Source organism: Triturus cristatus, chromosome 2_2, assembly GCF_964204655.1.
Source record: "Triturus cristatus chromosome 2_2, aTriCri1.1, whole genome shotgun sequence".
Taxonomy (NCBI): Eukaryota; Metazoa; Chordata; class Amphibia; order Caudata; family Salamandridae; genus Triturus; species Triturus cristatus.
The window spans coordinates 1200338718-1200366057 of record NC_140582.1 but is presented as its reverse complement, the minus strand read 5'-3'; the positions used below and the strand labels follow the sequence as shown (position 1 = coordinate 1200366057).

The 27340-nt window shown below is 44.0% G+C and overlaps 2 non-coding genes across 2 annotated transcripts; both read right to left on the bottom strand.

Annotated features, from left to right (window-relative positions):
• Positions 1-18527: 18527 nt before the first annotated feature.
• Positions 18528-18653, bottom strand: LOC146863389 (U4atac minor spliceosomal RNA). The gene has a single exon (XR_014978705.1). It is a non-coding gene; the product is annotated as a U4atac minor spliceosomal RNA (small nuclear RNA).
• Positions 18654-21713: 3060 nt separating this feature from the next.
• On the bottom strand, positions 21714-21835 carry LOC146863388 (U4atac minor spliceosomal RNA). The gene has a single exon (XR_014978704.1). It is a non-coding gene; the product is annotated as a U4atac minor spliceosomal RNA (small nuclear RNA).
• Between the last annotated feature and the right edge of the window lie 5505 nt (positions 21836-27340).

Here is a 27340-nt window from a genome sequence, read left to right as displayed (position 1 = left end):
TGGCATCGAGAATTGTACCACTGTTATGAGTTCATTCGGTGCAGTGTTGAGAAAGATTGTTGTTGCGAAGAAGTTCATTCAGGGATTGGATCAGAGAGTTGTTTTCATTGTTCCAATGTAGATTGAGGTCCCCTAGTATTATCTTGTTGGAGTCTTGGAGAGAGCAGTGGGTTATCAGGTCTGAAAGGTGTTCTCCGAATGGAGGGGTGTTGCCTGGAGGATGGTAGAGGAGATGGCAGTCTAGCGTTTTGTTGTCGCTCGTCTTAATGGTGGCGGTTAGATGTTCAAATGAGTTATATTTGAAGGAGTCTGATTCCGTTACGGAAATGTTGCTCTTGTGGATGATTGCAATGCCCTCTTCTCTTGGTAATCGAGCTAGTGATGATTGTTAGGCTTTTGTTTGATCCAGTGGGTGGGTGTTTTGAACGTTTACACTGTCGAGTGTAGGATTGGTCCTCAGGAGAGGTCGGGCTGAGTGTTGTCTTAGTGCTGCGGCGCCATTGCTGCCGTGAGGAGGTGTCAAGTGGGCCTTCTCCCGCCCTCCATTTAGTGACCTGATGAGCCACTCGAGGGCCTCCGCTGCAATCGAAGTGTCAGGTATCAAAGTTTTCATGCCTGCAGGTACTCCTCAAGTTAGAGTTCAACAGATAGAACTGATCACAGTTCCGCTCATAATAGGAGAGTTTAAAGTGTCCAAATACCGCTCCACACGCAGTTGTTAGGAAATACACGTTGGAGGTAAGTATGCTTCATGATCCCCCATCTTAGGGGGACTAGGTGACAGGCCTCCAGGTTATCAGGATCTCAAGGGGCATATTTACAAGGAGGCGATAATAAATTATCGCCGCTTTAGCGGCCGTTTTCGGCCGAAAAGCAGTGATAATTTTATCGCCTAATTAGCAAGGTCACGTTAACGCGTGAAACCTTGCTTTAGCGTGGGGATTCCTAACGCCCAGCTTTGCATCTCTAATGAGATGCAAAGTGGGCGTTCCTGACCTGATATGACAGGAGAAATGTCGCTAAGCGACATTTCTCCTATCATCAAGCCCCACGCTATGAAGCATAGCGGCAGGAAAAGTAGCGATAACCCCTGTTATCCCTACTTTCCTTACGCCTGCTTCAGGACCGACTTAGCCATGATATCCTATGGAAGGTGGTTATCATGGCTAAGTTTGTGAGTCCCTATCAACAAGCTAATGTGAGATTATCGCTGGGTTTCCAGCGATAATCTCACGTTAGGCAGTTAGCGCTAGGATTTTTATCGCTTTTGAGATAAGCGTTGCTAATAGCACGCTATCTCAGCGATAAAAATCCATGCTAGCCGGCGATAATTATCCTAGCGCTGAGTGTGCTTAGCGATAATTATCGCCGGTTGTTGTTGATATGCCCCCAAGTACTCAGCAAAGTAGAGCACAGGTCGAGATAATAATCATAGATCCGCTCACCTTATAGTAGTGTGAAGTGATCAAGTATGACTTCACAAGCATTTGTTGGGGGAAAGGTCGTCGTGGGTAAACAAACTCGAGGAGCCACCACCTTAGGGTGAGGCATCCGGGTTGTTTGAGACTGCACGTTTTTATCCAAGTGTAGCACTAAGTAGATGTGAACAAGGATGACACCATGGTATTGGGCTCAACTGATTAAGCCATATCAATTCATTGTTGAGGACAATACAACCGATTTGTAAGAAAACCTGGGAGCCACCATTTTGGGGTCAGGCATACAGGATAGTATGCCCCGTATATCCAAGTATAGCATTAATCAAAGCACTGAGTAAATGTAAATGTAAATGTCAAGGTACTTATAGAGCGCACTGTCACCAGACGGCCACCTTGCAGTGTCGCCTTTTGCGGTTTCCTGGCGCTGATACTCATACCGCTGTGGAACCCCTCCTGGCTTTCCCTGTGAAGTGTCCACTCCTGGGCACCCCCAGGGTGAAGCCAGGCATCCTTAGCGCTGTTGGGGCCGGTGTGGAGGCTAAGCAAGCTATTGCCCAGAGTTGCAGCGTGGAGCCCGTGATTAGAATAGGCACCGAGGCGAGAATAGACAGGTCCGAGCCCCGCCGAGGCGGGAATCGAACCCTGGTCCCTGGCCAGAACTCTGCTTCAGGGTCTGCCGCTCTAACCATTGAGCCACACTCCTCCTCAGTAGATGTGAGCAAGAATGACACCAAGGTTTAGGGCACTCTGTTACGTAGACAAACAGTGAAGCCTTGTGTCTCCGGTGTCTTCGCTCAGCTGATGAAGCCGTACCTCTTCATTGTAGAGGACGTTACAGCCATTTTGCCTGAAACCGGGCAGCAGACATTTTGGAGTCAGGTACCCAGTATATTTTGTATCCCGTGCTTCGCAGCCACAGTGCACTCTATCAAGTAGGCTAGGGTGACCAGACGTCCCGGTTTCCCCCGGACGGTCCCCGTTTTTTGTGAAATGTCCCCGTGTCCCGACACTTTACTCCAATGGAGTCAAATGTCCCCGTTTTAGAACAGTGTCCGGGTTTAACAAAGAAATGTCCCGGTTTTTTACTGTTCCAGCTGCGCGCATGCTCTGTTTGCACAGCGCATGACGTCACTGAGGTGAGCGCTGTACCAGACAGGGAAATCCTTTGAAGAGAGACATTTTCTCTCGGGATTTCCCTTCTCTTTGTCTACACAGAGCCACCTACGTCATCATGCAGCTGGTTAGAACCACCTGTGACCGGCATGACCCTGATTTTACAGCCTGCAGCAAGATTCTACTGTGACCCTGCTCTGCCTGAAGGCGAGCGAGGGTCGAACAGTCTCAAAGTACAGCAGAATCCAGCAGCAGCTTTGTGACGCCGATGTGACGCCTCCCCAGCCCTACCAGCACCGTCGGGACCCTGCCTTGCATCAGAGCTGCATCATCCAGGAATCCTTGCCCTCCCAGCCTGCAACGTAAGTATTTTAACCCTGAGAGTTTTATATCTTATATGTTCTAAACTAATACTATGCTAATGTGTGTATATGTTTCCACATAAACGTGAGCCCCATTGACAATATCGTTTTTAACGTTGCATTTCTGATTCGGATACACCGCATATATTTTTGTACACTATGTAAGTATAAACCCTCGAGCCAGAAGCAAAGCGAACAGCAAAAAATAACAGAAAAGAAATTCTTTATATAGCGCTTTTGTGGTTTGGAGGCGCTGCAACAAATAGTTTTGGTACTTTGTAATGTTGCTCATTTTTTTTTGTACCCATGCCTATTGATATATGTGAGAAGAAAGGGTGTACTTGCTGAAATACAACTTTTAATATAAGGTATTTACAGAATAGAATTGCTTGCGTTATAGAGTTGCCAGTTCTTTCAACTCATGTTGACTATTTCTTTTTTCACATGGGTGTGTGGTTTGTTACTTTGGGTTATTATGATTTCTTCGTTCATCTCTCATTGTTTAATTGCAACACTGTGGATTTCATTTTTTGTTTTACGATCTTTGGATTTTCTGTGGGACTCTTAGCACTGGCTCTTCTGCCTAAATGACTTTTTCTTATATTTTTGTTGGGACTGACTCTTTTTGGCACTTTTGATTATTTGACGTGGATAACAACACTGCGGAATACTGTAATGCTGCTTGATTGTCAACTGTTATATTTAAACGTGTGCAGCCATCCATAAGTCTAAGTTATTATATTTGACACTTCTTGTGCTTTTCATGTTTTTCTGCTTTTATTTGGAGCTTGTGTTTGACTCAATCTGAGCTTCAGTCCATTATCAGTATTATGTTTGTAGTAGTTGATATCTTTGTTTCTTGTTGGAGGTTTTGCCTATCTCTGATTGTTAGTATGGGTGTCTCTCAGGTATTTTGTTTGTGCCTGTGCTGTTCGCATTTGACCTTTGTTTGGCAGCATAGCCAATAGGTCTCGCCTTTGGGACCATATATGTGTTTAGCCAGAGCTATTGGCTTTGCCAATGTCTGCAAGCTATGTTGTGGAGCATTTTGGCTGCTGTGAAGCATGTTGAAAAGATATAATAAAAAGGTGCTATAAGCATTTTTGTTACCTTCTATATAACCAAGAAGACATTATGTAAAACTGAACAACCATAATAAAAAAAGAATTAATAATATATGCTTGTTTGTCGAGGGGAAAAATCGACAATTGTCTAGTCAAACCTGTTAATACACTGCTCAGCCATTGTCCATTTATCTTTTTGAAGTAGGATGGCAAATGTCAACTAGGTGCATTTCAGAATGCAGTGTCATCCCTTTATTTCATATACAACCATAGAACTGGAAATAAAGTCTACATCAGGCCTTCAAATTAAATCTTAAGGGACTGGCAAATGTCAAAAACAATCTTTCTCCAGACCTCATTCGCATATTCTCTCATGGACAGCTTCCTTTTTGTGTATGAGTTTAGAACAGTTGGTCACTGAAGAGAAATCCAACCGCTGATAACGTGATTTTGCAAGCTGTAAAGAAGGTCGGCCATTTGCCTCCCCCTTCATCTTTAATTCGCTGGACTCCCAGCATGTGCAGTTTGATGCATTTGTATTGGAAATATTCACCCATTTCCAAACTCTTAATATGACATTTAAGAACATTGGCCTGATGGTCCAGTTTGCATTATGTCTGCCAGGAACTAATGCTCCAGTGGAAAGAATTCTTTCCATTATGAATAACACGTGGACTGATGAAAGAAACCAAATGGAACTGGAGACTCTAAAAGCCTTGTTAATCACAAGGGTCAACTTTGAACAAAGATGCAGTGAGTTCCATAATCGGTTAATGCAAGACAATATGGTGCTGCAGCAAATCCATTCTTCAGATAAGTACTGTGCAATGCAACAATAGGCCTTGTACATCAAACAGCATTTTTAGCTGTCTTTCAGTTTGGTCCTACTTTATGGATTTTTACCCTGCGTATATAATTCTTCAATCAAGAATGTCTTTAAATGTGAAAGTTTTTTTTTAAATAAAGCAAACATTATTTATATTTCAGTCAACTGCGCTGAACGTAGGGGGAGTGCTTTATGGGAAGGAGTATTCTACAAACAGCAGTATCTGATTTTGACAATGACAGAATGTGTGTGTGTGTGTGTGTGTGTGTATATATATATATATATATATCCAATCGCAAAAGGTTACCCTAAATGGAAGAGCCACCACAGGTAGTTGTTATTCCAATATTTTAATCACGAAGGCTGCAAACAGGGTGAAGAAAAACGGCATCAAATCTTGCTGCCAGACGCGTTTCAAGTCTTTTGGACCCTTAATCATTGGCATCTCATGTATCACACACCGGCAAATGTGCAACTGATTTTGATGTCTTTTAAGTCCGCCCCAGTGGGCGTGGCCACTTCTGTGGCCTTCTGGTATTTGTAGTTGCATTCTTTAAAATCAAGTGAGTCCGGTTAAGAAATACGTGAATTTACAGTACATTCTATTTGGAATAATTTTGGCGCCGGTTGACGAATCCTTGCGAAATTTGCAAAATAGGTGGGGTGCTCCGCTCCGCTCCTACCCTGAAAGTCTCGGGGGGATTCGTCAAGCGGGGGCGGAGAAAAAAGGGGGGTCCCAAAACGCGTTTTCCCCATGCAATTTTCCATAGGGACCTTTAGTCCAAGGTACAGCCCGAACGGCTGAACAGAATTACTTGAAATTTGGCAGAGAGGTAGTCCTCAGCTCAGGGAAGTGCCTTTTGCAGGTCTGGTGTCAATCTGTTCAGTAGTTCCTGAGAAAATCAAAAGTAAAATCATATATATATGTGGGCGGAGCCTAACCACACATCTCATCCTGAGATCTGATTGGCTGTCAGTACTTCATCCAAGAAGTGTTGGCAGCCATCTTGGGACCAATATACATGATAGCACCTCATTAAAAAGCATTGCAGTTAATAGAAGGTTTTAAGACTTTAGTTACATTATAAATCATTTGTTGATGGTACCATACTCATTTTAGGAATTGTGGTATGTTCTAAGGTGATTTCACCATGTGAAAAAGCCTTCTGCTGGGATATCATGATTGAGAGAAAAATATTTTGTTAGGCTAGTCCATGGATTCACACAACAGAGGATAGGGAGGAGGGGGATGGGGCAGCAAGCTAAATGTTCAGAGAAGGCGGGTATTAGGAACTTTATTGTTTTTAAAACGTGTGTCTGTGCGAACTACTTAAAATATGAACAAGTATGCAGCATAATCTCACTTTTATTCAGGAAGAAGCGGACGTTTGTGACTGTGACTCCGGGCTCACTTGGCAGAAACACCCCCTGACCCTCCACACCCTATCGCAAAATGTAATGCCCGTGAAAAGGGTAGGTGAACACAGTGTTATATAGAACATAGTCCTGAGAGCACGATTGAAAATGAAAACTAAATATAGTGTATGGTATAAACTATGCACCAAAAAGTGTGATATAAGATGAACCGGGCGTGAAATATAATATGCAATACATTGTGCGCAATGACAGATTCATTGGAGAGCGCGAGATAGCACAGGCACTAGCGCGTGCTATGCGATGTGCGCCTTGGAGTGTAATATGCACAGGGCAGTGTTGTGTAACCTAACTAGTCTCTAAAGTTGTAATATGTGCTGGGGAGTGTAACGTTGCATATGCACTGTGACAAAGATATGGATCCCAGATTGTAATATGTATGGCATAGCACTGTGCGTTATAACATAGGCATCGAGGAAGGCACGTTAGATGGGGCAATATAACCCGTGCGAAGACAAGTGTGGCATGACATATTCACGGGGTGGTGTTACAGTGCACATGGGCTAGAGAGTGTCATAGCATATGCACTAGCTGGTGGAATACAACACAGAGGTGTGTGGCACTCGGCAGGCAATGGTGGGTGTAACACAGCATTGGGCTCTGCCAGGAGCGCGCTGTGACTCTCAAGTGATGTTCGTCCCCTTTCCAGAGAGTAAAATAAAAAGTATTACACATCCGGCAGTGGATGTGTGTTTTATTAACCGTGAGGGGGGTTTCTTACATAGTGTTGGTCAAATTTTTGTCGAATCCCCTTTGAATGGCTTGGTGTGCATGTGTATTAAATGTGCCCGTCAATAGCTACCCATGTTTGTATAAATAAACTACAAGGGTGTCTACCGGGATTAGGCACGGTAGGGCATCAGACATGTCAGAGCTTCACTAGTGGTGTAAATACATTCCACGTGGATTCATTGTATGCATAGTCGCCTTTAAATGAATATCACTCAAATCGTCATGGTGATAGGTACGTACGGTTTGTCCAGCATGTCCTAGGTGTGTCTATAAATATATATATTTTTAAAATTATAATAAACGGTCGCCGGCCCTGGGAATTGGGGTCAAAAAAATATAATTAGGAGACAGGCCCTGGGGGATGGGGTCATCAGGGCCAATGAATTAGAATAAGAAGGGGAACCACACAGCCCCCCTTCTTAGAAAAGTAAAATAAATAAAAGACTGGCATCATGCCAGAGGCCACGCCTCCTCCTTGCAGCACTCTGCAAACGCGCCCCCTGGCGAGTTGTAAGTTGGGGAATTAATTCCTCTTCAATACTGAGGGTCCCTGAGGGCCAACTAGCCCAACAGGCATCTCCAGTATGCGCCAGGGAGCTGCGCTGCAGACAGGTGTTCTGAGGCCAAGCCCCTTTTTACACCTCTCTGCAACGCAGCTCTGTGGCGCTTACTGGAGGTACCTAGTGGTCTAGTTTGACCCTAGGGACCCTTAGGATTCAAGGGGACTTAATCTCTCAACTTAGAACAGCCACAGGGCGCGTTTACACAGTGGTGAAGGGAGGGGACGGGGCCTGAGGTGACGTGTGCAAACACGCACTATGGCACGTTTTAAATTGGGGATATAATTTCCCTTCAATACTGAGGGCCCCTGGGGGCTAACTAGCCCACCAAGTGCTTCCAGTAAGCGCCACTGAGCTGCATTGCAGCGAGGTGGTCCAGGCTGTGGCACTTTTTACACCTCTCTGCAACGCAGCTCTGTGGCACTTACTGGAGGTACCTAGTGGGCTAGTTGGACCCTAGGGACCCTCAGGATTCAAATAAACTTAATCTCCCAACTAAAAACGGACACAGGGCGTGTTTACACAGTGGTAAAGGGAGGGGACGGGGCCTGAGTTAACGTGTGCAAAAACGCCCTGTGACCTGTTTTAAGAGGTAGTTTTAATCCCCCTGCCCTATTATATACTAGGGGCTTACAGAGGAGGTCATGCTAATCACAGGGGGACCCCAACGCATAATGTTCCCTAGTGTATGTAGGTGTTTTCACTGTATTCTAAGTGTCTTTTAACATAGAACTGGCTCTAGGACTGGTTAGTCAGACTCAGTTACCACCAGTATCCGTCTGAAAAAGTTGAGGGTACAGGATGATTTTGCAACAAGGATTCTTTCTGCTCTTCTTTTTGTTCTTTCTGCACGTTATCCTTCTTCCTGCACTTTTCGTCTTTGAGGACTTCTGTTGCTTCTTTCTGCACTTCTTTTTTTTCTTTCTGTGCATTTTTTCTTCTTTCTTCACATGTCGTTTCTCTGTAGGCATAGTTAGAAATTAGCATTTAAAAAACCTTTGAAATTCACAGAAAAAAACCATAGGTTTCAGGCACGTTATAGTTAGGAATTAGCATTTAAAAAACCTCAGAAATTCACTGAAAAAACCATAGGTTTCAAGGGTGTTATAGTTAGCTGGACTTTTCACTTGTACAAAACCATTGAAATTCCCCCGTTATAGTTAGTTCAGCTAACTATAACTCGCGCGCCCGCAATGCACTGCTGATGACGTCACATATTACATCACTCATGACATGGTCAGTGACATCACTCATGACATCACTGATGACTTCACAAATGACATCACTGATGACATCACTGATGACATCATCCTTGTGATAGAGTGGCAGACCTCCTCTCACCCTAATATAACCTTTGATACACACATTCAAAAATAGAAACTAAACTTTTCAAAACAATGGACATACCAATACCAATTACAACAACCTCTTCAGTAATTCTAAGATCCACATACACATCCACTCATTCACCAACAGTCCTATACAGTCACTCATACATGTACTCACTCATCATATGTACTCATACACCTATGCATCCTGTTACACAATGCCACTCATCCATAGAGTTACTCACACACATAGTCACTCATGCTAATAAAGAATCAAACATACATTTACTTGCATATACAGTTATACACACACCACCACACTTACTTCTACGGAAACTTACACATACTTAGTCTTTTAAACAATCACTTATAGAAACACATACTTATTCATACAGGAACTCTTTCAATCTCTCACTCGCACATATACTCACTTATATACACCAATAGTCACATATACTAGTTTAAAACATATGTAGTTACTCATAAAGACACTATTGAGACAGTCATTCACTCACTAACACACCCACACACACACTCATCCACCCATACAGTCCTGCACACATGCTGTCTTCAACACATACAAACAGTGAGTCACTCATTCATGCACCTATGCACTACGTAATACCCCCCACCGAACCATGCAGACACTCAGACTGATACTCAAAAAACCAACTAATAATCTATATAGACACCCATGTAGCTACTCACCAACCCATGCAGCCAATTATACAAAAAGGGAGAGACTGATAAAGATATTTACATATTTAAACATTACTCACTAAGCCATGTATTCACTATGATACACTTAATCAGTCAGTTACACAATCAATTTTTCAAAAACAAATCATCCATTTAGACACTTATATACCCATTTATTCTTCCATCGACCTTGAGATATACATATATAAAACATATTTAATTTTCGGAAAAACAGACATTCACTGGATGATGTCATCAGTGATGTCATGAGTGATGTCACTGACCATGTCATGAGTGATGTAATATGTGACGTCATCAGCAGTGCATTGCAGGCGCGCGAGTTATAGTTAGCTGAACTAACTATAACGGGGGAATTTCAATGGTTTTGTACAAGTGAAAAGTCCAGCTAACTATAACACCCCTGAAACCTATGGTTTTTTCAGTGAATTTCTGAGGTTTTTTAAATGCTAATTCCTAACTATAACGTGCCTGAAACCTATGGTTTTTTCAGTGAATTTCTGAGGTTTTTTAAATGCTAATTCCTAACTATAACGTGCCTGAAACCTATGGTTTTTTCTGTGAATATATATATATATATAATTATAGCAAACTCGCTAGCGATGCACTCATTCACTTCCTCGTGGCAAAAACAAGAGCACAAACTCCTCTTCGATTATGCAATTTTCTTTATTGTTCAGTTAACAATCACAATATATATACTTATCTAATAAGAAAACAAACTTGGAATTTGGTCTCCAACTAAAGCAACTGTTGAGGCAAAGTCTGTTTAAATCGAATTAATGGTTACTGCCGATAAAAGACCTCTGATTTGTCATCTGTAATGCTTCATCTCGGACTTGAAGGGAGCTGTCGTAGTCCCTTTTCTATGTTTATCACAGCTGTCAAATAGTCCTACTTTTATGTCGATGGTTACTGCAAACCTTAGTCCTACTTCTATGTCTATGACCTGTCCTCGTTTTTTGTTTTGAGAATCTGGTCACCCTAAAGTAGGCATACAGTGGCTCCTTAAGATTTCGGTGTCTGCGCTTTCTGATTCCGTTTGGCTGCTTAATCCATACCTCTCCATTATAGAGGATGTTGCAGCCATTTTGTTGGAGCCTGGGGAGCCTCCATTTCGGGTCAGGCACCCAGGATGTTGAGACCCGTGCTTCGTCGCCACCGCGGGCCGCGCGTCATGTGTAGCTGCCCCGGGGATCTGGTGCATTGACCCTTGTCTCTAAACTTTCGGTCACTCACTGGTGATATGTTTCGCTCGGCTGTTAGCAAGTGAATAGGAGTAACGTGTAAGGGGGGCGCAGGATCATTCCGTCGATCCTGGGGTCGACACTGGAGCCACTCGAAGTTTTGGAGCCATTTGAAGATCTGTGTGTTCCCTCTCTGCATGAGATAGCGACGGCGCCACCAGGTAACGGCGTTCCTCGTTCTCTCTTGGTGTCCGCTTCACCTTTGACTCCAAGCTGCTCCTTGCCGTGTTTGTCCCTCAATCAACTGCTTTCCGGTGTAAAGATACTCCACACTGGTACTCAGGTTAAGAGTATTTATTAGGAGCAAGCAGGTACATCCACTCGACAGCAAGACTTCTCTCTAACTGCTGTCAAGCTTAGTTCTAGAGCACACAGATGTATCCAGCATCTGTCACCCTAGCAATGGTTACCCTGATAGTTGTGATACCATATCTCCTCTTTTTAAACCAAACAATATAAACTAAATCTATACATTTATAAAAAAAAATATGGGGCAGGTTTATGAGGTTTTGCCGTAGGGAAGCGCAGCAGGCCTTCCTGCTGCGCTTCCCTACTGCAAAAGAAAAGGGCAGGGATGCGCCGTATCTATAAAATGCGGTGCATTCCTGTCCTTTTCCCCTGCGCCGGCGCACAATGGGCTGCCTGCGCCAACGCAGGCACCTCTGCACCATGGTGCAAGGGTGCCTGCGTTGCGGAGATGAATATTTTTGTACAGGAAGGGAAACCTTTCTGTACAAAAATAATCACAAGAGGTTTTTCCTCTTTGTATGGGTGCTGCAGAATGCAGCACACATAGAAAAAGGAAAAACGAGGAGAAATAAAGATATTTCTCCCCGTTGCGCCTCCCTTACGCCTCCCCTGGGGAGGCGGAAGCTTTAGGCGCTGCCTCAGATTTACGATTTCTCGTAAATCTGGGGCAGTGTCAAAAGGCCATGGATGTTGCTGGGAATGCCCCCAGCAACACCCATTGCACGCCCCTTTAACGCAGAACACTGCGTTAAAGGGACTGATATTTATGAGGCAGCATTAAGCCAAAAAAAGTGGCTCAGTGCTGCCTGATACATATCACGCAGGCTACTGCGCCACGGAACGTCACAAAAAGTGACGTTCTGATGGCGCAACGGGCCTCATTAATCTGCCCCTATATTTCTAAAGATATTAGCAGAGAATCAGAATAGTAAATGAAAATGCAAGAATGTAACATGCAAAGATACAATAAGAGACATAGCGGAGCTCTACCCCCTTCCTTACCAAAATAAGGAAATAATTACATGGCATAACTTGTGTATTTCGCCAGTAATATTATCGCTCTACCGGGGTGTGTCATCCACCCAGAGCTACAGGAAGGTTGTACAGTGTTATTAGGAACAACTCTGATAGATGGAGAATGGAAGGTTTTTTGATTAGCAACAGTGGCATCAGTGATTTCATCCCACATCCAACTCATTGAGGAAGAAAATGTCTTTATGTTTTTTATTGTAGATAAGATTGCCACACTCAGACAGCCTGTTGTAATGCCAAACTTTACCATCACTCAACTTAGCAGACTTTGAGTAAGCCATAACTACTTGCAAGGGTGCCGAGTGTTTGCTCTGTCCTTTTTTTACCTTAGAGGCGAGTTTTACCTTGACCCAATCCCCTGCTTTCAGGTTAATGTCACAGGTGTTGTGTGTTTTGTGTGTTTTGTCGAAATGTGCTTTGCAAGTCTCATGCATTTTTCTTAAGTTAGATCTAACTAAAGCAGGTGACCATTTACCACATGTCTTCATGGTGTTCCAATCAACGTTGGGCCATATTATCAAGGAACGGCGATAACATTATCGCCGCTTTAGCGGCAGGAAACTGCCGCCAAAGCAGCAATAATGGGCTTGATAATTTGCCCTTGTGAATTCCCATAGAAGCCCATGTTCTGGTGTGAACATGGGCTTCTATGGGAATTCTATGCGAATATGCATGTTAACATCCTCTTGCTGAAAGGGCGATGGCTTTATCTCCGCTTTTCTGGCTTTTAAAGCCCTTGCTGATATGCCCCTAAGATTTTCCCATGGTCGATCAGAAAGGAGTCTTGTGCCAAGGGTGGGTCTAAGTACCCATTCGGTTTTATCAGCATCCTGACACATTGAACATTGTCTAACAAATTTCTCAGTATCTCTGTCTATACCTGGTCACCAATATTACATTTTGATCCTGGCTTTTAACTTTAGAATACCAAGATGACCTTCATGATTTAATTCCAAGACTTTGGATCGTAGTGTTGGGGGAACAATGATTCTTTCTCCTCTGCAAATGTAACCAGAATTGTCAATAGATAGTTCATTTTGTATTTCCCACATAGCTCTTAATTCTCCTTGACGTTAATTTTTACTGGGCAATCCCAGGGTGATGAAAGATGCTGCTTTACATAAGACTTTGTTGTGTGCATACTCAGTGTCCCATTCTTCCTCGGTGATAGCACTGGTTTTGTCGAATTCTACAGCCACATTGATGTCGTCCCAGTCCGTTTGTTCGGATGTTTCATATGGTAAGGGAGATCTACTCAGGTAGTCCGCCACCTGATTTCTTTTCCCAGGTAGGTATTCAACCTCAAAAGTGAAATCCAAGAGTTTCAAATTCATTTTGGCTATTCTTGGAGTGGCCTTGATTATGCCTTCCGAGATCAACACTTCGAGCAATGGTTTATGGTCCGTACGGAGAATAAATGTAGTGATCCACACAAACTACCTACATTTTCCCATCCACCATACAGTGGCTAGCATTTCTTTCTCTATCACAGAGTATTTTTCCTCGGCTGGAGATAGTGATCGAGAGGCAAAAGCGATGGTCACTTCTTTACCTCTATCATCGACTTGAGATAGTACTGCACCTAGGCCTTTGCCGCTCGATTCGGTGGTGATAATACTGCGTGCAAGATTGACAGAAGCTTGGAGAGGAAAGGCAGAAATAAGATCATTTTTTTTTATAAAATCACTTTCAAGTTCATCATTCCAGAGAAATTCTTGTTTTACTTTAAGTTATTGTCTCATATTATAAGTCTTTGTGGCGAAATTCTGTACGAATTTTGAGTGAAATTCAGCCATGCCAAGGACTGATCTTATTTCATCTTTGGACTTGGGTGCTGGGGCCTTTTTAATAGCATCAATTAGGCTGTTTTTAGGGGCGATACCCTCACCACTTACTTCATGGCCTAGGTATGTGACCGACTTCATCCTAAATTTGCATTTTTTAAGTTCAGCAGTTAACCCTTTTTCAGCTAAAATGTGGAGAACAGTTTTTAGTCTTTCCTCATGTTCGTTTTTGTCTCGACCCATGATTAAGATATCATCCTGGAAGTAGGTTATGCCTTTTAAACCTTTAAATAGTTTGTGCATTAACCTTTGGAACACGGCAGCAGCAGAAGCCAGGCCGAAAGGCATTCTCACAAATCGGTAACATCCAAACTAGGTTATAAAGGCAGTTAGGCTTCTGCTGCTGTCGTGGAACTGGATTTGATGATAGCTGTATGTTAAATCTATGGTCGAAAACCACTTAATGCCTTTGGTTTGTGCTAGTAACTCAGCAGTTCTGGGAAAGGGGAATTTATCTACTATGATATTTTTATTGATATCTCACAAATCAATGCATAGGCGCAATCGGCTGTCCGGTTTGCACGCTACGACCAAGGGAGCGAGCCATTCTGCACTCTCTACAGGCTCTATTATTCCTTTTTTTCCTAATGCATCTAGTTCAGCCATAACACCCTCTCTTATACTAGTGGGTTTTTTTCTGGTTTTGTGACAGACCAGCACAGTGTTGTCTTTGAGTTTAATCTAATGTACAAAACCACACAGTTTTTCCACCTTTCCGGAAAAAAAACACTGGGGAATTGTTTCACAATGTCATTAACTAAGCTTTTATCTGTCTCTTCTAAGAGCATGACCTGGTCATCCATATTTGGATTAAGAATGATCCCTAGTTCTACTTGATCAATCCACCCTAGTACAGAGGGTTCCTTTTCTGCAACATATAACTTGCCCATAGCACTCTGTCTGAAAGATTACTCCCACGTAACCTACCATGGGAATCTTTTCACCAGTGAAGGTTACTGGCTGTATGTCAGGAGGTTTCAGCTTTTGATCAATAACATTAGCAGATTTACTCTCCCAAGTGGCACGTTGAATGATGGTGTATGGTGAACCTGAGTCAGGTACAACCTGCAAATTCACACCCCTATGTTTATTTCACAAATAGGTTTCTTTTTTCCTGTGGCACAAACATTTAAAACAACAATATCAGTATCAGCTATGTCATTTATGCATTGTATACTATCATTACTAGAGGAATTTCCATCTTCAATAAGCTCTTCATTTTTATCCTCAATACATCCTACCACTTTCTTGTTGCCTTTCTGAATCCTCCTTCTGCAAACTTTTGTGAAATGGCCCATAATGCCACAAAAGCTGCATCTGGGTTTCAATGCAGGACACCATTTCTCACTCACTTTGTGTCCTTTGTACCCACATCTGTAACATGTTTGTGGTTTCTCTTCTTGTTCATTTTTAACACTTTTCTTGCTGACTTCTTAATAAGAGCGTTTGTCGAATTTCTTTCCCTCATTTTTGTTAGTGGATACTTTGCTAACTACGGGGCTAAAAACGGCGATAATGGGCTTGATAATATGCTCTATGGAATTCCAATTGAATCCCATGTTATATGTGAAGGACATCTAACCTGAGCTTCAAATGGAATTCCATAGAGCATTTCATCAAGTCCATTATCGCCGTTTTAGCGGCAGTTTTCTGTCGCTAAATGGGCGATAATTTTATCGCCTGTCTTGATAATATGCCCCATATTACCCTCTTCATTGTTCTTAAGTGCAACTTGTGCACACCTTTTTGACATTTCTCCTTTTTTAACTATGGCAATAATCTCATTCAAAGGTGCATGTCCACATACCCACAATTTTTCTTGAATAGCTGAATTATTAGAGTGCATGACAAGTTGGTCCCTAATGAAACTATCATGAAGATTGCCAGAATCACAATTAACAGACAATTTCTTCAAAGCAGAGACATAATCTTCAACAGATTCTGATTTATGTTGTTTTCTTTGAAAAGTTTCATATCTGTTAATTCCCACACACACTGTGGGTTGGAATGAGCATCAAGATCTTCTAAAGCTTCCAAACAGACATTGGAACCCTCACCAGATCTTGCTTTTTTCCATTTGGTAATAGATTCTGGATCCTTCTGGTCCTAAACTGTGTCAAAGAATTTTCTTTTTCCTAGAAAGAGAGAATTTGTCCTCATTCTCTTCTTCTAAAGCAGAAATATAATTAAGAAAGTACTCCTTCCAATCTGACCACTTTAATACAGGTTCACCAGGACGAGTGAGAAATGGGACATGAGTAACTAAACCACAGCCCTGAGTAGCCATGTTAAATACGGTATTGCAGTAAACAACAATTAATTTTGCAATAAACAATTACAGTATACAGCAAGAACAGTGCACAAGATGATTTCTCTATAAAAATAATAATATTGATGCTAGATAAAAATCGATTTGTATATCACAGTAGTCAGGCTGTTGAGAAAAGGATATGTGTATTGAAATAAAAGGATGTGCATATCATCGTAGATTGGTTTTAAGTAAAAGTATCTGTGTGAAGGGATATGCACTAATTACAAGCAGTGTGCATATCACTGCCGAGAAATTAAATTGTAAAATGTAACCATTGACTGGAAAAAAAATCTTACTAAATGCAAGCAGTGTGCATATCACTGTCAGGAAATTAAATTGTAAAATGTAACCATTGACTGGAAAAAAAATAGTACTAAATGCAAGCAGTGTGCATATCACTGTCAGGAAATTAAATTGTAAAATGTTACAATTGACTGGGAAAAATCGTAGTGGACAAGCAGGCTGTTCCGGTCTGTGTTGCTAAGATGCTGGTGGAATTTCAAATTGGCCACCACGCAATGTCACTTTGCGTAACCCCCGTGATGACGCGTGCAACGCTAACGTATGCGTGCAGACTTCCCAGCGTCGATTGGAGTATACGTTACCAGGTGAAGACTCGAAGGGTAGGTGTCACTCAGAATGGGTTCCTGGAATCTTGTTTCTTAGAACGGGAAGCTTGAACACTCGAAGAAGACGGTGACGGCTGGAACGCTGGAGAATGCCGCAGTCGCTCGAAAAATGCGGCAGAAAGTAACTGCTTCAACGGTCACCGCTGGTAGGCAACATTTAATAAGTTACCTTAAAGAAGTAGGAACACTGCTCCGCCTGTTATCGCCAATCTGTCAGCATCGATGGCAATGTCTTTGCACACAGGTACAAGTAGGCAGGAACTGTGGTGGAGCTTGCTAGTGACATTCACGAGTTAAACAGTCTTTCTTGTGAGAATAATCCAGAGGAACCAGGGGGCATATCAGCAACAACCGGCGATAATTATCGCTAAGCGCACTTAGCGCTAGGATAATTATCGCCTGCTAGCATGGATTTTTATCGCTGAGATAGAGTGCTATTAGCAACGCTTATCTCAAAAGCGATAAAAATCCTAGCGCTAACTGCCTAACGTGAGATTATCGCTGAAACTCGACTCTGAGACTTTCTGTGTTATACCTCCTCCCACGAACTGTGAGTGGCATCGTTGAGCTTACTGAACTTTCTTCAGAGTTATGTTAGTTCGTTTTTTTTATTTGTTATTTTAGTTTATTGTTTATTCATTCCTGGGTTAGATGGGATGTAGTGAGCCACCCGACCACCACACTACAGTGTTGCACCATCAACTCCCTGGGCTGGGCAGGGGAGTATAAATAAAGGGCGACGTCAGCGCTCATGACTGACAGCGCGGACCAAGATACTGAGTGGTCATGTGCCATTTACTGTGCCCAGCAAGTGTTAGGCCCTCTTTAGTCGTTACCCCCATTAGCTCATGGCTGACGATGCGTAGTGTGTCATTTACTGTGCCCAGCAAGTGTTAGGTCCTCCTTAGGAGCATATTATCAAGACACAGCGTTAAAATTATCGCCGCTTTAGTGGCAGAAAACTGCAGCTAAAGCGGCGATAATGGGCTTGATAATATGCCCTTGAAAATTACCATAGAAGCCCATGTTCTGGTGTCAACAAGAGCTTCTATTGGAAATCTCTGCGGCATATTATCAAGCCCATTATCACCGCTGTAGCGGCAGTTTTCTGCTGCTAAGGCGGCGATAATTTTAACGTCGTGCTTGATAACACACTCCTTTGTCTTTACCCCCATTAGACGGTCCCGTGCCCAATTACCTGTTACCAGGGCCCCTGGTGTGCCCCATCACACTGTGAATTACAAGCATTAAAAATGCTATAGGTCTCGCCTTTCATTAAGTTAAAGCCATTTGCGTTGCTGTACAATACCATTAGCAAAGCAAATGGCTTTAACTTCATCAAAGGCGAGACCTATTGCATTTTCAATGCTTGTTTTTTATTTCTATAGAAATGGAAGGCTCTCAAACACTTCCTCAGATGTTCAAGGACAAGAGTTAAAATAGCAATTCACCTTATTCTCTTTCGTTTGCATAGTATAATGGGTGAACTGCTGTTTCATTTATCTCAACTAACAGTTTAAATGCTAGGGTCTCAATGGCATTGAGTCAACGGTGCTGCCACCTATAGGTGATTATAAATCTTTGAGTTTGACGATGATAATAATTGATTTTTCATTTGTTGGATAATGAGTAAAACTAAGGGTTTCAAAAATTGCACCTTTCTAAAGCTGTTACAATAGCAGCACATACATGCTGTTAAAAAGTTAACAGTGCTACCCTCACTATACGTTCATTGACCAGCAGCACAACCCCAAAACAAGAATGGTTGCTGAAGTAATGCTAGCACACCGCTGATGACCAGTAAAGACTCTCATTTTGTGACGGTGATCTGGAATTTTAATACTGATTGGAATGAAAGTCTCGCTTTCTGAACAGTAGTACAGCAGGAAGGTGAGCTTACTGAATCGACAGTCTTGTCCCCTCCCCATTGTAATGCAGCCCATCATGCATTGCGCCCCCTCCTCGTGTTGATTTGCATATTAACAGACAGAGAGAAAGGTTGAAACTCTGCCTGGGAAGGCTTGAGTTATGCAGACTCGACGTTTGGATAACGTTGCTTATTTAAAATGGTATTTAAATGCACTCGCTTCATATCTTGAATTCAATCTTCCAATATGTAATTGTGCGTCTTTCTTAGGGGCATTTTATCAAGAAACGGCATTAAAATTATCGCCGCTTTAGCGACTGCCGCTAAAGTGGCGATAATGGGCTTGATAATATGCCGCAGAGAATTCCCATAGTAGCCAATGTTCTAATGTCAACATGGGCTTCTATTGGAATTCTCTGCGGCATATTATCAAGCCCATTATCGCCGTTTTAGCGGCAGATAATTTTAACGCCGTGCTTGATAATATGCCCCTAAGTATTTAATGGTTCATTTTCCACGATGCATTGTTATCTCGTGTGTGTCCCAGATCTCTTCGTTCGAAGGGTTACATGAAACAAGCGCGGTACCGCAAAGGCAGACGCGTGTTTACTTTTGTATCCCGCTTTCCCTTTAAGTGAAAGCGCGATGCGAAAATAAACACGCGGTTGACTTTGCCAAAGCTGAGTGAGAAGAAAAAAGTGCGTGGGGACTAATGAAGGAGAGAGTGTCACGCCGCCGGTAAAAGATCGAATCCCGGTGGGCGGTCTTCCTGTGCACATGCATTGTGTTCAATCCCTTGGCGCTTTCAGTAGCTGTTGATTCAAGTTTCATACCTGAACGCTTTCCCTGAAAGGCCACCCTGGATTTACCTGCAGGTCAGGGCCTGTTGGACAGATAATGTAAGGCAATGATCTCACACAAGTAATACGCAGAGGGCAGAGCATCAAGTTGTTGGCTGATACCATTCACTTGGATCTGGGTTGAAAAGGCCCTTTAAACCCACTGGTCCTTCTCACTTGTATTGATGGCAAACAGATTGCATTTTACTGTATTTTTGTCGCTTTACTTATTGCCAACAGTGGGGTAAGATTCCAGGCTTGTGGGAGCAAGGTCAAATAGAGATATCATTGAATATGGTAATAGCAACTATTTATTGAATTCAAAGGCAGGACTTATTCTATCTATTTTTATCATGCTAAAAAGAGAAGTAAATATTGAAGACATTTTTAGCAGTGCTTTAAATAGGTAGGTGCTGTCCGGTGCTCGGTACCTGCACTTCCTTAATTTGAAAGGTACCTGCACGTCTCAGCGCTGCTGCAATACCTTTAATAGGAGCGACCTTGCACTCCACAAGAGCAAACAGGTACCCTAAATAGTGAGGGGCAGATTTACTACTTCTGGCACATCTCTGCTAATCAGCAGGGATGCGCCAGAAGAGTTGCAACGCATCTGCCCATCCGTGCGCCACCACTGATGCACCGCATTTACAATGCGGCGCACCATGGCGCACGGATGGGCAAATGCGTGTCGCATTCCCCCCGCGGAAAGGTGGTGCATTGGTGGAGTTGCGTCGCAAGCGCGATGCAGCTCCAGCAAGGCTCGGGGTGCCCCTATCCCTAACATGCTGTGTCAATCCTTACGCCTGCTTCAAGCAGGCGCAGGGTTTTGATGCAGCATGGCCGTAAAAGTGACTGAGTGAAATCTTGCAGATTTCATGCAGCCAGTTTTCGGGGGCATTCCTGTGCCGGAACGCCCCCCCTGTGCAGGAACGCCCACATGTGGCGCAGGGCTTTACAACGTGATGCATCTCCCTAGATGCGTCACATTGTAAAAAGCCCGCAGCATGGCGCTGGCTTTGCGCCGCCACTGCGTCAAAAAAGTGACGCAACGGCGGCGCAAATATGGCGTAAGGGGCTTGTAAATTTGCCCCTGAGTATCTCCGCTTCTAAAATTCTATTTAAAGCGCTGGTTTATAACTTAAAAAGCTGAATGGTGGTACTCTTACTAAAGAGGGTAGATTAAAATTAAGAACAGATTGTATATGGCTCGACAAACATTTCCCGTCTATCACTAAAAAATGTTGCCATGTATTGTTCTGGCTCCCCCCCCCAACACATACAAAAATTGCTGCAGAATACAGGAGGGCTGTTGCTATTTCTACTCCTCTCTGTCCCGATTACAACAGACATATCTTGCCATTATGTCTACGAACCTACGAAAAGCTGACTCACACGTTTGCCCCTCACTGTTCAGAGAATCAAGAAGCAGGGCTGATATCTGTGACTTTCACTGCAGTGCAGGAGCTTGTGGCTGAATCATTGGCAAGGTCTTAGTGTATGTGATTGGCTTCCTTTGTTTCTCCTGCCCTGTTGTGCGTCATGGGAGGAATCGGGGATTGGTCAACGAACATTAAAAATCACCCGGGGTTCCTGGACCTGCGTTCCTTTGAGTGTTGCTGCGCTTAGGTGACACCCAAGCAAAGACTCCCACTGCTAGTCTCAATGACCAGGACGGACAGACGTCACTCTAGGCAGCCACAGGAGTAGGGAGGAGCCGAGTCCCAGTGTCGCGCTCTCACCCTTTGTCACACCTCTCCTGTTTGGTTGGGCGTGTGACAGCATTTCACGCATGCGCACCGACCAGCATGCATTTATTTTTATTCCTATAGAAATGGAAGGCTCTCAAACACTTCCTAAGATGTTCGAGGACAAGACTTAAAATAGTAATTCACCTTATTCTCTTTCGTGGAAATAGTGTAATGGGTGAACTGCTGTTTCATTTACCTCAACTAACAGTTTAAATGCTTGGGTCTCATTGGCATTCTTTAGCCGCTGGCGAGAAATAAGCAGACATGCTCATCTGAGTCAATGGTGCTGCCACCTAGGGGCACTTATAAATCTTTGAGCTTGACGATGATAATAGTTGATTTCTTATTTGTTGGACAAGGAGTAGAACTAAGGGTTTGAAAAATTACACCTTACTAAAGCAATAGTGGCATGTATGTTTTGTTAAGGTGTTAACAGAGCTGCCCTCACTATACATTCATTGAACAGCAGCACAACACCCCAAGATAAAGGTGGTTGTAGAAGTAATGCTAGCGCATTGCTGATGACCAGTAAAACCCTAATTTTTTATGGTGATCTGGAATTTTAATATTGATTGGAACAAAAGTTTTGCTTTCTGAATAGTATTACAGGCAGAAAGTGAGCTTACTGAATCGACAGTCTTGTCCCCTCCCCATTGTAATGCAACCCATCATGCATTGCGCCTCCTTCTCGTGTTGATTTGCAAATTAACAGACAGAGAGAGAGGTTGGGGCATATCAGCAAGGGCTTTAAAAACCAAAGAAATGCAGATAAAGCTATCGCCCTATTAACAAGAGGGTGCTAACATGCATATTCGCATGTAAGCACCCTTTTTCCCTACGCCTCCCTTTGCATCTCTAATGAGATACAAAGTGGGCGTTCCTCCCCAGAATAACGGGAGAAATGTCGCTAACCGACATTTCTCCTATTAACAAACCTCCCGCTAACTGGCATGGCGATAAGAAAAGTAGTGCTAACCGCGCTTATCGCTACTTTTCTTACGCCGCTTTCAATCTGACTTAGTCATTATATCCAATGGAAGGTGGATATAATGGGTAAGTCTGCCCTGTCCTATCACCAACGTATCGCCAATCGTTGTGCGATCATTGTTGGATTTCCAGCGATAATCGCACAATATGTAGCTATCGCTGGTATTTCAATCGCTTTTGAGATAAGCATTGCTGATAGCGTGCTATTTCAGCGATAGAAACCAGCGATAGCCGGCGATAATTATCCTAGCGCTAAATGTGCTTAGCGATAAATATCGCCGGTTGTTGATGATATGCCCCTTTGAAACTCTGCCCGGGAAGGCTTGAGTTTTGCAGACTCGGCGTTTGGATAACGTTGTTTGTTTAAAATGGTATTTAAATGCTCTCGCTTCAAATCTTGAATTCAATCTTCCAATATGTAATTGTGCGCCTTTCTAAGTATTTAATGGTTCATTTTCCACGATGCATTTGTATCTCGTATGTGTGTCCCAGATCTATTTGTTTGAGGACTGTGGAGATGTCGCAAGGAACTGAGTGAAGGGTGCGAAGGAGTAATTCTAAGGGGCACCCGTCTGGTGATACCTGCCAGGCTCTGGAGAAGAATAGTGAACCTGGCCCACCAAGGTCACCAAGGGGTCGAGAAAACAAAAGATCAAAGGTATGGTTCCCGGGCGTGGATCACATGGTGGAAGAAAAGGTCCGTGGTTGCCACGCCTTCCTAATAATGGGGGCTGAACCGCCGGTGTCTCCTGTCATCACTGAGGGACCGAGCCACACGCCATGGGCCAATGTGAGCATGGATTTTGGAAACTTTAACTGAAGGGAGGCATACCGTGGTCATGGTGGACAGTCATTCAAAATTCCCAGTAGTAGAAGTGGTAACATCGACAGCGTTCGACAGCATGAAACCAGTGATGGAAAATCATTTGCACTCCTCAGGATGCCGGGGGAGATCCACACAGACAATGGACCGCCTTTTCAGGGACACCGCAACGGCCTCAAGCCAACGGGGATGTTGAGAGATTCATGAGGACTCTGAACAAAGCATTAAGGATTGGAGTGGACCAGGCAGAGGACCTGGAAGGATGCTTACATCGGTTCCTATGGGCCTATCGCCAGACTCCGCACTGCACCACCCGTTGCACCACCAGCGACCTACTCATGAAGCGTGCCGTTAGAGACGTGCTCCCTACCAGTGACAGATGGTCCCCAGCTGTTTTGGATCTGGTGCGAACCCAGGCTCAGTGACAACAGAACAATGACATGGCCAGTCAGCGAAGGAGAGCCAGACCATCGGAAATATGCAGGGGTGACTACGTGGTTGTCAAAGATAGACATCCTGGGTCCAAGTTTCGGACACCTTACGAGCGAAAACTGTGGGAAGGGGTCCAGATAAAAGGATCCATGGTCACTGCGAGAAGAGGCACTCACCAAATAGTGCAGAATGCTTCCTGGTTCAAGAAAGCCGGTGTACCAGCTGTGGTCACGGAGGAGCAGGAGGCCGGAATCTCGGATGGAGCTGGGCGTTAACCGCTAGAAGCAACGGAGGTTCCGGAGACACCACCCACGGTGAAATTTGAGGAAAACCCCAATGACCCAGGCCTGTGCGTACCCGAAGAAGACAGCACCAGAGCTGAGGAAACCTGCACTCCCAGAGGAGGTCAGCGGTACTGGCTGAGAGATAACCCAAAGCCCAGCACTCGACTCTGAGACTTTCTGTGTTAAACCTCCTCTCACGAACTGTGAGCCGCATCATTGAGCTTACTGAACTTTCTTCAAGGTTATTGTTAGACCTTGCACCTTGGCGTGGGTCTCCCTTCCATTTTTCGCTGTTGCCTTGTATGTTTTTGCGGGTGTTAGTTGCTCAGGGCACTGTGCCACTGCTGTCCAGTGCCACAGTGCAAGTGCTCCCAATTGTAAGTGAATGTATGATTTGTGATTCCATGATTGGTTGGTTTGGTTTACTTGTCAGACCCTAGTACAGTGCACCAGGAGTGCCCAGGGCTTGTAAATCCAAATGCTGCTGGTGGGCTTGCAGCACTGGTTGTGCCACCCACAGAAGCAGCCTGTAAAAATGTGTCTAAGGTCTGCCATTGCAGAGCCTGCATGCAGTCTGGTACTGTCATGCTGACTGGGCAAATGCACCCACATGCCAGTCCCTAAACCTTCCCATTTCTTCATATCAGACACCCCTATGGTAGGCCCAAGGGCAGGGTGCATTGTAAGGATAAGGTAGGACATGCCCTGGTGTGTGTGGCATGTTCTAATAGTGAATTGCAGCCAATTTCGTTTTTCAATATTGCAAGGCTTCCTGTTCTCCATAGGCCAGAATGGGCAGATTGGTTATTACATTGTGTAATCTTAACTGACTCAGGGAACATGGTAGAAATTCGAATTTAGTATGCCTGAGCTCAGAATGATAAAATACATCTTTAAGTGAATTTGGTTTTAACATTCTGTGTTTGAAAATACCACTTTTAGAAAGTAGGTATTTTATTGTCTAACCATGCAAACCTGCCTCTGCTAGGCTGTGTATTCCCTGTCTGGAGTTTGAGTGACAGGGCTGGGGAATTCCAAGGAGACAGGGTGAGGTGTCCCAGTGGTGAATAGAGAGATCTGCATTTAGATGGGTGGGAGGAGTTGCACCTGGGACCTGAATAGGGCTGTGCCTTCCCTCCACAATGCTGGCTCCACCTCCTGTCGTGCGTCTGATGTCTCTGCCCTGCACTCTGAAAGGGAAGAAGGAGTCAGGTAAACATAGTGCTTCAGGACAGACCAGAACCGGTTTGAACAAGGCACAGCCCTGACATCAGAGGACAAAGGATTTTTGAGTATAAATATTGGGACCCTGATCCCAAGAATTTAGATCACTTTGGGAAACAAGAAGAAACTCTGATGAGGAGAGGAACCAAGAAGAAACTGAGGAGAGACTATCCCTGAAACTGGGGGAGTGGCCTGCAGGTGTTGCCTACTGCCAAAGAGAGGAGAAAGGAACTTTGGGGCATATTATCAAGGCAGGCGATAAAATTATTGCCGCTTTAGCAGCAGAAAACTACCGCTAAAACGGCGATAATGGGCTTGATAATATGCTCTATGGAATTCCAATTGAAGCCCATGTTAGATGTGAAGGACATCTAACATGGGCTTCAATTGGAATTCCATAGAGCATATTATCAAGCCCATTATCGCCGTTTTAAGCGGCAATAATTTTATAGCCTGACTTGATAATATACCCCTTTGTGTGTACTTTTGCTCAACTTGTGAAGGATCTCCAAGGGCTTGGAAAAGAGCTTTCCTCCTGCTGAAGTCTCAGGAACAACAAACTTCGCCCCCAGTTCCCCAGAGTTCTTTGGAAGTGCCTGCTGCTGTTGTTGGGCATTCTGAGGGACTGCGTGTCGCAAGGAGCTGGAAGCGCAACTCAAGAAGGAGAAGCGTGCCGCCGTCGGAGCTGTTGTCGTCGCATCGCGTAAAGTGTGTTGCCGCCGCAGCTGTCGCATCGAGCGTAAGCGTCTCACATCATCCAGGAAGTGTCTCGCAACGCCGAAGAAGCGTGTCGTCATCGCAGCCATCTTAGCTGACGCATTGCACCGCATCAAAAGAAGAGTCTCGCATCGAGGAAGAAGCGTGTCGCCATCGCAACTATCGTAGTTGTCTCATTGCACCGCATCAAGAAAAGCGCCTCGCATCCACGGAGAAGCGTGCCGCCGTCGGAGCTGTTGTCGTCGCATCGCGTAAATGGGTGTCGCCACTGCAGCATCGTATCGATCGGAAGCGCCTCGCAACGTCGGAGAAGAGTGCCTCTGCCAAGGCTGCTGTCGTCGCATCGCATAAAGGGTGTCGCCGTTGCAGCTGACGCATCGAGTCGAGTCTTCTCGCAACATCGGAGAAGCGTATCGCATCTTTATTTCTTTGCAGCAAAATCTTCAACGCATCAACATCGTTGTAACACTTTCGTTGCCCTGCGTGTTGCATCTAAAAGGTACATTGACTGAAAGTGTCGCATTTAAGAACTGAAGAGAACTAAGCAAAATTCTATCATCTAAAGTAACAGTATTGTGTATTTTTGTCGTTTAATGGTCTTGTGGTAAATCTATATAAAGAATGCTTATTTTTGATATAAAACCTGTGTGGTGTCCATCTGTAGTGTTGTCACTTGGTTACTGTATGTGTTCACAAATGCTTTACACACTTCCTCTGAGATAAGCCTGTCTGCTCATGCCAAGCTACCAGGGGGGTGAGCAGGGGTTATTTTAGGAGTGTACCCCCTTACCCTGACTAGAGGCGAGGGTCCCTATTTGTCACAAGTGCATACCTGTGCCAACTAGAGACCCCCAAGTCTAACAGTTATTATGTTAGTTTGTTTTTTTATTTGTTATTTTAGTTTATTGTTTAAACATTCCTGGGTTAGATGGGATGTAGTGAGCCACCCGACCACCACACTACAATGTTGCACCGTCAACTCCCTGGGCTGGGCTCGGGCCGGGGAGTATAAATAAAGGGCGACGTCAGCGCTCATGGCTGACGGCGCGGACCAAGATACTGAGTGGTCTTGTGTCATTTACTGTGCCCAGCAAGTGTTAGGCCCTCATTAGTCGTTAACCCCATTAGCTTATGGCTGACGGTGCGTAGTGTGTCATTTACTGTGCCCAGCAAGTGTTTAGGCCCTCCTTAGTCTTTACCCCCATTAGACGGTCCCGTGACCGATTACTTGTTACCGGGGCCCTTGGTGTGCCCCATCACACCGTAAATTACAAGCATTAAAAATGAAATAGGTCTCGCCTTTCATTAAGTTAAAGCCATATGCGTTGCTATACAATACAATTAGCATAGCAAATGGCTTTAACTTAATCAAAGGCGAGACCTATTGCATTTTCAATGCTTGTTTTTTATTCCTATAGAAATGGAAGGCTCTCCAACACTTCCTCACATGTTCGAGGACAAGAGTTAAAATAGCAATTCACCTTATTTTCTTTCATGGGCATAGTATAATGGGTGAACTGCTGTTTCATTTA